General features: G+C 53.7%; 1 protein-coding gene across 4 annotated transcripts in view; it reads left to right on the top strand.

Annotated features, from left to right (window-relative positions):
- CMKLR1 (chemerin chemokine-like receptor 1) overlaps positions 1-12,660 on the top strand; it is a 49,211-nt gene that overhangs the window by 14,612 nt on the left and 21,939 nt on the right. For 2 of the 4 annotated variants that reach the window (XR_013443488.1, XM_036116711.2), the window contains exon 2: positions 6,313-6,431. The exons of 1 other annotated variant lie outside the window; for it this stretch is intronic. The gene's annotated coding sequence lies outside the window, so the exon portion shown is untranslated. Of the gene's footprint in view, positions 1-5,251; positions 5,660-6,312; positions 6,432-12,660 lie in introns of those variants that run through there. One more of the 4 variants, XM_036116712.2, reaches the window with a different exon arrangement.

Below are 12,660 nucleotides of genomic sequence, written 5' to 3'. Positions count from 1 at the left end.
GGCTCAGTCTGTTAAGCATCTGACCTTTGGTTTTGGCTCAGGTCATGATCTCGGGATTGTGAGATGGAGCCCTGCGTCGGGCTCTGAGCTGATCTGGGCGTGGAGCCTGCTTGGGATTTTCTCTCTCCTCTCCCTTTGCCCGCCCCCCACCACTTGCATGCACTCTCTCTCTCCCTCTAAAACAAACAAACAAACAAATAAATTTTTAAAATATGGAACTAAAATATTATTTATTTTGATTAGTGAATTTGGGAGCACAATCTTAAATTTGCATTCAAGGACAGAGCAGGGGAGGAACTCAGCAAGGAGGTGGTCTCAGGTGGAGACTAGTTTCAGCCTGGTCCCATGGGGGACTCTGGAGCCTGAATTGTACTCCATGTCAGCTGGGGAGAGGCAGCCCCTGCTTAGCTCGGGGCAGTTCTCAGAAAGGACCAGCTGTGAGCTGTGAGCATCTGGTATTCTCTGTAGCTGTGGGACGGGTGCCCTCAGCCAGGAAAGGGGATCTGAGCTGGGCACCAACATCCACCACAATACTCTGTTTTTCTTTGAGGGATGGCAGTAAAAAAATTGAATCATTTATAAGTGCTTTTGGCTGTTGGACTGTGTTTCTTTGGCTATGAGTATGCTGAAGCTTCCAGGACCCAGTTCTATTCCTGTTATAGACTGGATGAATGTGTGAATGCTCTGGAGCAGGGAGTGTGTCCTGGGTTGGGGATGGGAAGGTGGGTGGAGCTGGTGTGGATGTGGGCATGGCCCATCTCAGCTGCTGGCTCCTTTCCTGGGAGGGTGGGAGCAGGGGACAGGAAAGGCCAAGTGGGTTAAGTCTCTGTGATTCTGGCCAAGGAAGGAAAAGCAGAGGGAGGAGGAAGAAGAAAGGAGGAAGGAGAGGGCTTTGCCCCCGGATAGCCAGGCATGTAGTGACGGTCTTGGGAGGTGGCCTGGCTCTTCCTAAACTGGAAAGCTGAAAGCGTGGTAAGCTCTTGAGGCCTGGGATATTTAGTCCTGAGTCCCAGGGCCCTGGAGATGGCTGGGCTTCTTGGTGGAACTCAGGAGAAAGTACCACCAACCAAGTGTGACATGCATCCCAGGGCTCAGGGCGAGAGGCACGGGGTTGGCTCCCTGACCACACCTTCCCTTTGGGATTTTAAGGTGACACCAGGGTCCATATGTTCTTGCTCAAATTCGGCTTCTGCTGCACACAAGGCCTGCATGTACACCGTCAAAGTTTTAAATCTGAACTCAATCTGCACCCGCCTACTCCAGCTGTGTTCCTTGAACGTGCAGAACTCTGTCCCGCTGAGCCTTGACATCTGCTCTGCTCCGGCCAACCTCACTCATCCTTCCAGGTTCTCTTCTCCCAGGTAGCCTTGCCTGACTTGGCAGCTGCAGTGGGAAACATGCCCGCGTGTTCTCCCAGCACGCGGGGCTCGCTGCCTTGTGCTTTCCTCACTGTGTGCCTCCCCTGCCTGGCTGCTCGGGGTTTCTTAGGAGTGGGAACTGTATCTTTGTATCCCCAGCTCTTTGCCTGGTGCCTGGCAGATCAAGCGTGCTCAGTAAGGTTTACTGAATGTATAAAAGAGAAATGTGTCATCTGTCCTCGATATTTATACCTTAGCGTGAAAGAAGCTCTGGGAGGAGTTTTGTTTTGTTTTGTTTTTTTATCATCAGACTCCCTTATGACTATACCACGTTCAGATCTGGGGCGGTATAATCATATGTCATGTAATCATAAGATCATAATCCTATTCAATAACATACTCCTTCTCTTATTTAATCCTCATACCGCCACTATGAGGTATGTACTATTACTGCTCCATTTTACAGGTAGGGAAAGTGAGGCACGGGCCATTTAAGCCACGAAGAGTTCTCATGTGTGGTGAGTGGCAGAGCTGGAATTTGAACTCCAGAGCCTGCTCCCTTCCCCATGGCGTGTGGAGCATGGGTTTGGGTTCAAGTCCTGGCTCCTCCATATTGTAGCTGTGTGACCTTAGGCAAGTTGCTTGGCCCCTCTGAGCTTCTGTTCCCTCAGCTGTGAGATGGGGGTGGGAATCAGGGCCGTTGGAAGGCGGGAACAAAGGAAAGGATGGGAAGGATCCTGAGGGCTGACTGGTGGTTCCCACGGCTTGCTTGTGGCTATGCACTGTGGGGGCCCTTGGAAACCAGCACTGGTGGAGACGTTGCCAGGGTTCTTGGTCGACGGGTGAGGAAGCAAGGAGCAGGGAGACCAAGACCCCTCTGTCAGCCACTTGGGGCCCTCCCTCTGGGAGGTAAGTTGGGAAGAAGTGAGAGCTCCACAGAGGGAAATGAGGACTCCAGCCTGTAAGTGGGACGGGTACCATGTTGCCTGCCAGGGTTTGTTCTTCATGAGCAATGGGTGGAAAATTACCTTGGATTCTTTCCTGAGGGGACAGGAAGGCTAGGGCCAGTCCATGGAGGGGAGAGGTTTCTCCACACCCCAGGAATGTGATCACTGATTTATTTTAAAATGGAATAAAAACAGAAAACCACTTTCAGTAGATTGTGGCTTGGGGCTGCTCATGGCTGCCCAGCCAGGTCCAGAACATGACTCCTCAGGAGCTCAGGCTCTAGCCTCTGAGATGGAGACAGCTCTGGAAAAAGTGCCAGTTGGCTTGTCACTGCCCGGTTCTCTGTGGAACCTGCCTCCTCCAGCCTGACTGGCTCCTTCTCTGGGAACCCACAGGGTCCAGATCTACCCTCTGGAGTTGGCAAGGGGGCTTTGGGCATACATCTGTCTCTCTCATACCGTGGAGAGTTTCATACATCTGCAGACCCGTTCCCGATCCCTGACCCCTACGATGGCCCTGTGCATGATTGCTCTCTCCCTCTGATATATCTGGAAACTGAGGACCAGAAGCTGGAACAGCTGGGATGGTTGGGATAAAAACCAAGACTTCCCGACTTCCTGTGACACCTCATACCGCAGACATGGCTTGGGCTCTCTGCAGACTGACAGTCTAAGTGGCTCTGAAGCATTTTCTTGACGGATTAAAACACAGCCCAGCCAGTGCAAAGGGAGGGCTGCAGACTTGTTTGCTCATCATAAAAGACAAGGGCTGGAGAACCCCAGACAGTATTAGGAATAAGTAGGAAATGATACACACACAACGTGATTGATTATAATATTGTAACATGTATACAATAATGAACTATAGTAGTAAGAGACTAGAAACAAGTCAAATGCTCAAGCCCGGGAGACTGGATCGGTAAATGATGGTAAAAAAAAAAAAAAAAAAAAAAAAATATATATATATATATATACACACACACACACATATATATATATATATATATCTATCCCAAAATGGAATACTACACAGCCATCAAAAAGGATAGGTGCTTTTTCTACATACTGATGTGAAATGATCTCCAAGGCGTATTGTCAGGTAAGAAAGACAAATTGCAAAGTAGTGTGTGTAGTTTACTACCTTTTATGCAAAACGGGAGAGAAATTAGAATATACGTTCGTATTTACCCAAAGAAACCCTGGAAGGGGATATGAGAAACAAAGAAAAGCTGATAGGTACAGAGGGGACTGGGCAGATGGTGGCAGGGTGGGAGCAAGGATTTGCATCCTAACTTTTTAATAATTTTAGATGGTTTTGAATGTCACCAATTAGATGGGAGTTGTGTTGACAAGTCAAAAATTTAAGTTACAAAATCCAAGTGGGAATCGTGCACAAATGCCCATTAGACTAATAATGAGTTATTATGAAGTATTATTTAAACTGTAATGCTGGTGACTCTTTACCACCATTATCCCCTTGACCATCATATGAACACATTTGGGGTTTTAAACCTAGCTTTACCGACTCCAGCTTCCTCAGTGTCACAGGGAGAGGGTTCTTCTGGCTCACTTTGAACCTAGCCTGAGAGGGTCCTATTTGGGTTTTATGCAGGGCCCACCCTTCCCTCTAACATCCACGTCATCTTGGTGGCCCCCTGTGGCCGTGGGTGGTCGAGTCAGGAGACTTGCTTGTCTCATGCCAAGAGAACCCTTGAACTCTTAAAACCCTTGGTGAAATGTTTATAGGAAAAAATGTGTCCTTGTGGGCTCTCCCTGATGCTAATATCCAATGGACAGAGAGACTCTCTAGAGAAGATAATGACTGAAAACCCCTATACTCAGTTGAGAAAACAACCTGATAGGGCTTTTAGCCAGTCTTTTCTCTGCCAGGACCTCCCCAAACACCGCTCCCACCCCACCACCAAACAGCCTGTGTGTTAAATGATACTTGCTGTTTCCTGGTAAAATTGGCCAAAGACACGGACGAGCTCCCATTGCATATTCTGATCAGCATGTGGTCCCCAGTTGCCAAGTGGCTCCAGCTTTCCATCCCAGAGCAGAGGCCCCTCATGTTTCTATGGGGCTCACACCTTGCTCCTAGCTCTCCGATCTTTGGGAATTTTGGAAATAGCCCAAGGCTGCCCTTATTATACTCTTAAGCAGGTGCCTAAATACAACAGAAAACACCCGCATGGCCTCTACTCTCCAAGCTGCTTTGGACCACCCCCCAGAAGGATGGCTGTTCGTGGGGCCCCTCCTCGGCCCACTCTGGGTCGGGGGGGGGCTGCCTGTAGGGCCTTCCTGGACCTTCTCAGAAGTTGGGCAGAGAGGTGGCTTTCAGCCTATTCCCCTTCTGTCTGACTCTGAATCTCTGTATTTGCTCTGTCTTAGTCTTTCTCCCTGCTCTCACCTTTTAGCTGCTTCCATTACCCTCTCTGTCAATTCTCTGTCTCCCCATTCCTGTCTCTCCCTGTCTGCCGCCTCCCTGTTCCTCTGTGTCCTCTTCCCTCTGGGTATACTTGGCTGCCCTGCCCTCCTCCCATCTCCTTCTGTGTCCACGACGGTATCATCCCCTGCTCCCTCCTCCCCACTGAGATTGCCCACCCCACCAAACCCCTGCCCTGCTGGGCCTGCAGTGGAGAGGACTCTTCTCGCACCCCTGCCCCCAGAGCAGAAGGGCAGGGCCAGCTTCATGGGTGGGCCACCAGGGCAGCCACAGAGGCCTCAGAAGGGCCTGAGCTTGGTTTAACACCCCGAAGTTGCCATCTTAAAATCCTTAGTCCTTTCTGAATAAGGGGCCTGTGTGCTCACTTTGCACAGGGCCCCGCAAGGTACACGGCCTGTGCTGAGGGGCGTGGCCTTCCTGGGAGGGTCCAGTTTCTGGGCGTGCGCCGCTGCTCCTTATCTGCCCGCTAGTAACCACACCCAGATGTGCCCACAGCTTCCAAGGCGCTCCCCTCAAGCGGTTGCCCTGCAACAATGGAAGGTAGTTGCCAGATTCATTTCCATTTTGCAGAGGAGATAAGCCAGGGCTCAGAGAGGCCAAGTTCCTTGCCCCGGGGCCCACAGCTTGAGAGCCTGCACTGAAGAGAGCTGCCTCTCAAATCCAGGCTTTCAGGCTGAGACTGCAGGGCCCCCGGCAGGCCCCCTTCTGTCTCTGAGCCAAGCCTCAGTCTCTACATCTGTGGAGGTGGTGTGAGTAGCCGTCCCTGTGCAGAGCCAATGGGTACCTAAACCCCGGAATATTCTGGATACAGGTGCCTGGCACGTACCTTTTTACATGGTAGCCCCAGCCTCTTCGAACCTCTGTTTTCTCGTCTGCCAAGTGGGGATCATGGGAATGTGAGGACCCAGGTAAGTGCACAGGGCCAGCACAGGTGGGCGGGCAAGGTCAGCATTCAGAAGCTCTGGTCCTCCTCTCTCTGGGGCAGGGGGTGATTTGTGAGTAGGAAATCCACATTGTCCAAACTGGGGCACTTTGAGAGTAAAAGTAGCACTCTTAATAAGCCTGTTGAGATAAGAGGCACAAGCCAGGATGTAGGGACACTACGCAGGCTTCGCGAGTGTCTTTGTCAGCATCCTGGGCATGGTAACAGGCAAGCAAGCATCGGGGAGTGAGCAGAATCACACCCCGGGCCTGCCTCCAGCTGGTAGGGAGCATGGCTGGGGTCTAGCGTTTTCTCCCTGGGAGAAACAGGATCAGGGAGGATGCCTTGAAGGCCACAGAGGTCAGGCCTCCTCCCAAATATTCTAGAAATGTCTTCAGAGGAAGCCAGCAATGCGTAAACCTGGATGTCTAGACACTCCTTCCCAGGCCCGGCCGGGGAAAGGGGCTCTTACCGAACTGCACTTTGGGGCAGGGCCACCAGCTTAGAGGGAGGGCGCCGTATTCAGGCCGTAAGCATTTGGATGCCTATCCTAAAATGCGCAGAACCTCGAGGCTGTGTCCACGGTCAGGGTGTCCATGAGGACAGTGATCACCATATCACACCTTGTCCTCTCTGCAGGTACCTCTGGAGAAAGTCCTTCTGCCCCCTGGCCGCAGGAAGGCTTGCCATCCCCTGGAGTGGATTTGTTTTTAGCCAGGCGCACGTGACCGCTGGGACCAGTTTTCCTTTCCGAGACTGTAAGTCTGGGAGCCCGCGGTATGGCCCACCCAAGCTAAGCATGTAGGACATTACTTATCGTCTGCATTTTTCCCCTCAGCCCTGGCTCTGCTTTCTGTCTCCACCCACGTTCCCTTCCTCCTTACACTCTCACTTTTAATTTATGTTCCCCTGTATACGTGAGTCTTCTGAGATGTTTTTTTTTCCCTCCCTTCTGGACCAAGTCAAAATATAAGCAAACAAACAGACAAACCTGCGAGCGAAAACATCCTGCGGCACTCCTCCTTCTGCCTGGAGAGAGAACGGTCCCAGCTGGCGGGGGCCAGAAGGCAAGGGGTTAAGAACGATGCAGAGGAAGTACTGGCCCACATTATAAGTGAGGAAGTGGCCCTTGTTGGGGAAGTGGTGGGAAGGAGGTGGCCAGCTTATCCTGTGTGACCCTGGGGGGCTGAACCAGGCTTGAGGTGAATATGGCAGGTTGTTCAGAGTTCAGTTTAGTCAAAAAAGGCAGAGTTTTCTAATGACTTGATGGGTTTTTCTAGAAGGTCTGCCAGGGGGTGGGGGTGGGGGTGGGGAGGAGAAAGAGGAGTGACCAGCTCTGGAACATGGCAGAACCCAGGGCGGGTTTATTTCTGATTCTTTTATTCCTGAGCGTGGACCTGAGGGCCCAGGGGATGCCTGAGGGGAGGTCTCAGGGGCAGGCTCTCCCCATTTCTGGGCAATGCTAAGACTTAGGCAATGTGACCGGCCGCAGGGCACCCCTTCACGACGTTGCCTGCGTGCTGGTTCCTTCTGCCCCTCTTGTCGCCCCGCGAGGTGAGCTCTGCCAGACACGAGTCTTTGCGCCCCTTGCTCTCTGCGCCATTCCCACACCTAGCCCGGCGCCCGGCACACCGCAGATTTGTCACAGTAATCGAATGAAGAAAACAGCTTCTGGTGGTGGGGCTAGAATTCCAACTCAGTATTATCTGCCTCCAGAAGTAGCTCTCTGTAAACAGAACAGCCCAGGGGCACGTGTGTTGGAGCGAGGATCTCTACCTACGGAGGCGGACAGACCCATCCCGATTTGCCTGGAATGTTTTGGAAGTCCCCTCTACACCCTGCACTGGAGATCCCACGTAGTTTTTACATCGACAGACCTTGCAGATGAGGAGATGGCTCCATGGCCCAAGGTTGCAGGGCAGGCGCGGGGCCAGGCTGGCCTGGGCATCTGGCTTTGCTGCCCCCCGGTGGGGCTTAAGCCATAACCTGAGGGTGGCAGACCCCTCTATCCTAAAGCCTCTCCAGCAACGGCTTTGGAGAGCCTGGAATTTCCTCTGGGCTTTAACCAGCTGTTTTTTCCGTTGAGGGTGGAGGGGCAGTTTTCCCAGCAAGACCCTTCCTTAGGGCAAGGCTTGAGCTTTGCCTTGGGAAAGGTGACAGCGCAGTGACGGGGTCGAGGGGGAGGGCAGCCCGTTCCTCCTCCCCCCACGCCTGGGAACAGGGTGGGATCTCATACTCCACCGTCCTGGCCGCTGGCAGCCGTGCCTGGGCTGGAGCCAGGGAATTCCAAGGGGCCAGAACCTGCCTAGATGCCCCAGGGCCCCTGTGTCCGGGGCTGGCAGCCTGGGCAGGGTGCCACTGGGCGGCTCAGGGCTCCGGGATCTCGCAGGGCGCCACCCGGCTGGACGGGCCTCTCCAGCCCCTGCCTGCCCAGGAACCTGGTGAGTGGCAACTGTTGTCCAGAGGTGGGTGAGTCCTGTCACCGAGGGCTCTTGGAGGTGGGATTGGGGACGTGTGAGATGCGGTGACCCTGCCAGCCCTGGGCCCGGGGTCGGGGGGGGGGGGCGGTCAGCAGGCATAAGAACACAGGGTTCTGTGCCCAGAGGAGTCTCCAACAGGCAAGTCATACAACGGCAGGGACAGTCACAGGGACCCAAAATGTGAGCCTCGTGTCAGGGCAGCCCAAGTTCAAATCCCATCTCTGTCCCTTCCTCGCTATGGGATCTTGGGCGAGTGGTCTTGCTTCTTATTACCTCAGTTTTCCGTATCTGCAAGATGGGAATGAAAAAGCCCACCTGGACGGGTTGTTCTGAGTGGAGGTACTGGGTACCCGGTCGGCACCTGAGACGTGGGAGTTAATGATGTCACGCCAGCCTCTCGGTTTCTGTTACTCTTGGCCCAGGGCTGCGCCCCGAGACCCGGAGACAGGAGAGGGCTTCTGAGTCCCCGCGGAGAAGCTTGCTAGTGAGGTGTGAGGGAAGTCGGATGGACAGGAAGCCCTGCAGTGGAAGGGCCGTCTGCCCCTCCGGATGCTTGGACATGCTGTGACAGGACAGAGGGACATGTTAACCAGCCTTGTGGATTGCTGCCGGGGTCCGTTAGAACAGACCCGAGTTTCAGGTGCGGCTGGTGATCCTGATCCGGTTCCTTTCAGAGTCCCAGTTTCAACACCTGTTAAGTGGGGATAGTAATCCCCGCGCCCCCACCCCCACCCCGGGGGCCTTGTATGGAGACGGGGAGATAAGGAGGGCCAGGCCCAGCCAGACGCCTGGCTGTCCCAGCATGAGTGTTCTCTTCTCGTTATCACTGCTGGCTGTTCTGCCCGGATTCCTACAGAGTGCCCAGTGGGGCTGGGAGGAGCAGAGGGAACGAGACAGGGCCACCCCAGGCAGAGGGATCCGCCTGGGTAAGGGCCCCAGAGGCCTTGAACACCATGCCAGGGGGCACTGGGCTCCTGGTGTACAAGGGAGCGGGTGGGTTTGGAAGGACTTGGGCTCCGCGATCCCTCCCCGCTCCCCCGGTAGCCCTCCTTGACCCTGGGCCCTGCAGCCCTGTCCTGGGTCAGTGACCCTAGGTTGCTGACATTGCCCAGGCTGGCCAAGGGGAACAGATGCCAGTCTCACATTCAGGGGCCCTCTCTTCCTCTCTTTGTGGCTTTGCTGCACCTGGTCTCCTGTCCTGTGCTGCCAGGCCCCCTCGGCATCCCCTCCCTGGAGCTTTGTAAGGTCAGCACTCCCTGCCGGCGGAGCTCCCACGTCTCCCTGGGTCCCGCCTCCCTGCCTTCCCTCCTGCTGTCCCCTGGACAGCCTTCTGTGATTTCCCCCTCCGCTGGAAGTGCTCCTTACAGATGTCTGCCGCAAGCCCTGTAAGGTCCAAACTGCCCCCATTCTAATCCCACTTCTGCAGCTTCCTGGCTGGGCAGCCTCAGGCAAGTCACTTAACCTCACTGAGCTTCTCCTTCTTCATCTGTAAATGGGGCTAATCATAGTTCTAACCTCCCGAGACTGATGTGGAGACTGAGCTAGGGACAGGTAAATGCCACACACGTTAAGAAGCCTTCAAATTTATTGAACAAAATTTTTATGGAGCGCCCACCATGTGTCGCACACGATTCAAGGGGTTGGGGTGCAGCAGTGACCAGAACAGGCCACAGCCTCCGCCCTCGGTAAATGTCAGCTCTGATTTAGGGATCTATTTGCATGACTGCTTTGCCCACCTCCCCGCAAGGATGGGGATGGTGTCTAATTCTCTGCGCGTCACGCACCCAGCTCAGGGCCTGGTCTTGCTGGTGAAGGGAAGGGCAGCTCTCCGATTTGGGGATTCCCTTGGCGTTCCTGATTTCCCTGGAGAGTTTATTGCACCTGAGGGAGCCCCTTCCTTCAGCAGTGGACCTTGTAGGGTCAGGCAAGCAAGTCTGTGAGGCCTCAGCCTCCCTCTCTCTCTCCCAAGCTGCTGCCAGTTTGGATGGCCCCGAGCACTGTTGCAGTGAGGTCCCTCCTCAACGTTGGGATATCAGAGCTGGAACAGCTGCGTGTGAGGCAGGGTTCCCTCGGTTGCAGGGGACAGGATCCCTACTCAAACTGGCTAAAGCAGGAAAGGAAATTCATTGGCTGGGGGGGACTCATCTGTCCAGCAAGGGTTTCAGGCATGGTTGGTCTCACTCCATCTTTGAGGTCTGCTGCCTTCCTGTTGGTCTCGTTCTCTGTTAGAATCTGCCCAAGTGGTGGCAAGAGTCTCAGGGAAGGCTCTCATTGGCCCACTTCAGGCCCCTGTGCCCAATTCCTGAAGCGGTCATTGGTGGCCAGGGGGATGGGGTATTTTCATTGGCCAGGCTCAGAGCAGGGGCGAGGTCATCTCCTTCTAAGCCCCGCAGCCTGACGAGGGTGGGGAGGGTTGGCTTTCCACAAAGAAGAGATGTTCAGGCCACTCCCCAGAGGGACACATGAACGCGCCCCACCTGGGAGCAAGTGGAAGTCCAGAAGGTGTCTCTGGATTCCAGGGGCTGCTCATGGAAAGCTTGGGGTTTGCGGAAGGCTACCAGGAAGGGGTGCTTCTGGAGAGAAGGCCAGCATTTCTGTTGTTAAGGGAGTGATTTATATTTGGATTCCTTTCTGGGATCATACACCAGGAAGGAAGAAGGGAACAGACGTTGCTGGGCCCCTATTCTGTGCCACACACTGGACTAAGCTCTGTGTGCTTCATAACGCCAAAAGCAAGCATGGGTTTTGGAAGGAAACTCCAGAGAGGTAAGCAAGGAGGAAGAGAGTGGATGCCCACATTCCAATCCTGTTCCGCCCCTTCCTAACTACATGGCCTCAGGCAGCTTGCTTGACCTCTCTGTGCCTCAGCTTCTTCATCTTAAAATGGGAGCAGTAATACCCACTGTGCTGTTACGGTCTAGATTATATGAGCTAATGGGTTGAAGTATTTTGAACAACGTCTGGTGCATTGTAAACTTCCAGTGAATGTTAGTCATTGTTTTAGTCTGTCCTGGTAGCTCTAACAAAAATATAAACTGGGTGGCTTATAAACAACAGAAATGGACTTCTCGCAGTTCTGGAGGCTGGGAAGTCCAAGATCAGGGTGCTGGCAGATGTGCTGGTGAGGGCCTGCCGCCTGGTTCACCGACGGCTGTCTTCTCGTCATGTTTCTGCAGACGGTGGAGCTGGGGATCTCTCTGTGGGGTCTCTTATGAAAGTACTCATCCCATTCATGGGGCTCCACCCTCAAGACCTAATCACTTCCCAAAGGCCCTGCTTTCTCATACACTCACATTAGGAATGAGGCTCCAACATATGAATTTGAGGGGGGACACAGTTTGCGCCACTCGTTATCATTACTACTTTTACTGCAATTAATTGGGGGAAGGGGATAGAAAGTAGAACTCTTATGGTGGAATTCAAGGCATAGCAGCAGGGTTTACCAGGCATCAGTTTGGGGAGGTAGGGGATGCCTTTCTGGAATCCAAAAATCAGACCCAGAGGCTGCTCCTTGAGCTGCATCCCTGCTCATCTCCTGGGGGTCTTCAGACTTACCTGCCTCGCACACCTGTCCTAGGATGTGCATATTTTATAAGTTGCTGGTTCTGGCTGCCACTTGGCATTGCCCCTCTCTCTCTCAGTCGTATGAGTTAGAACTGGGGTCATTTCAGAAAGATGGACACCCCTCTGCTCAAAAACCATCCATGGCTCCCTATTGCCCCCAGAGGAAAGTCGGTACCTTGCAGGGGTCTTCTTAACAGCCCTGTCTCCTGCCATCCCATTCCACACACTCTCTCACCACACTTGATCAAGCTCTGTGCCTTTGCACACAGTTCTCTCTGCATGGATGCCTCCTCCTTCCATGGCTCCACTTAGCAAAGGCTTTGCACCCTCCAAGGCTCAGCCCAAATGTCACCTCCACCAAGAAGCTTCCCCTGATATCGCCAACCAGCTTCTCTTTGCTTTGTACAGAGCCAGGGTCACAAACTCGGCTGCCAGTGACCAGGAAGGGGACACAGTGAGTAATGTAGGGACTATGTCGTCACTTCTGCAAAGAGATCTGCACTCTCTCATTACAGCTAAAAGTGAGAATGACTTGGCCCATCTTTCTTACCAGGTCGCTCTGATTTCTACACCAGCAGGACCCAGGGCACGTTCTGTGGTGAACTGCCACTGACTCATGGCCCCACAGTCAAGGGAGTATTAGGGAGAGGTGGAGACGGCAGATAACCCCATCCTGTTTGTAATGCAGGCCAATATGGTTGGTTCGCTGGAAGTCTGGACTTTAGGTGCTCTGAGGAGGTGCCCCTCCTGGGTGCCCCTGCACCCACCTCCCCTACATGAGGGCAGAGACTGGGCCATCTCACACCCACAGCTTCTAGCAGGGAGTGTGGCACTTAGAAGGTGTTTGCTAGCAGCGTTCTGAATAGATGTTTGAATGCACAGATCTGTGCTGTTTCCTGAACCTGTCAAACATGCTCCTGCCACAGGGCCTTTGCACTTGCTG

This window comes from Halichoerus grypus, chromosome 13 (genome assembly GCF_964656455.1).
Source record: "Halichoerus grypus chromosome 13, mHalGry1.hap1.1, whole genome shotgun sequence".
Classification (NCBI taxonomy): domain Eukaryota; kingdom Metazoa; phylum Chordata; class Mammalia; order Carnivora; family Phocidae; genus Halichoerus; species Halichoerus grypus.
This window is presented reverse-complemented; position numbering and strand designations above follow the sequence as displayed.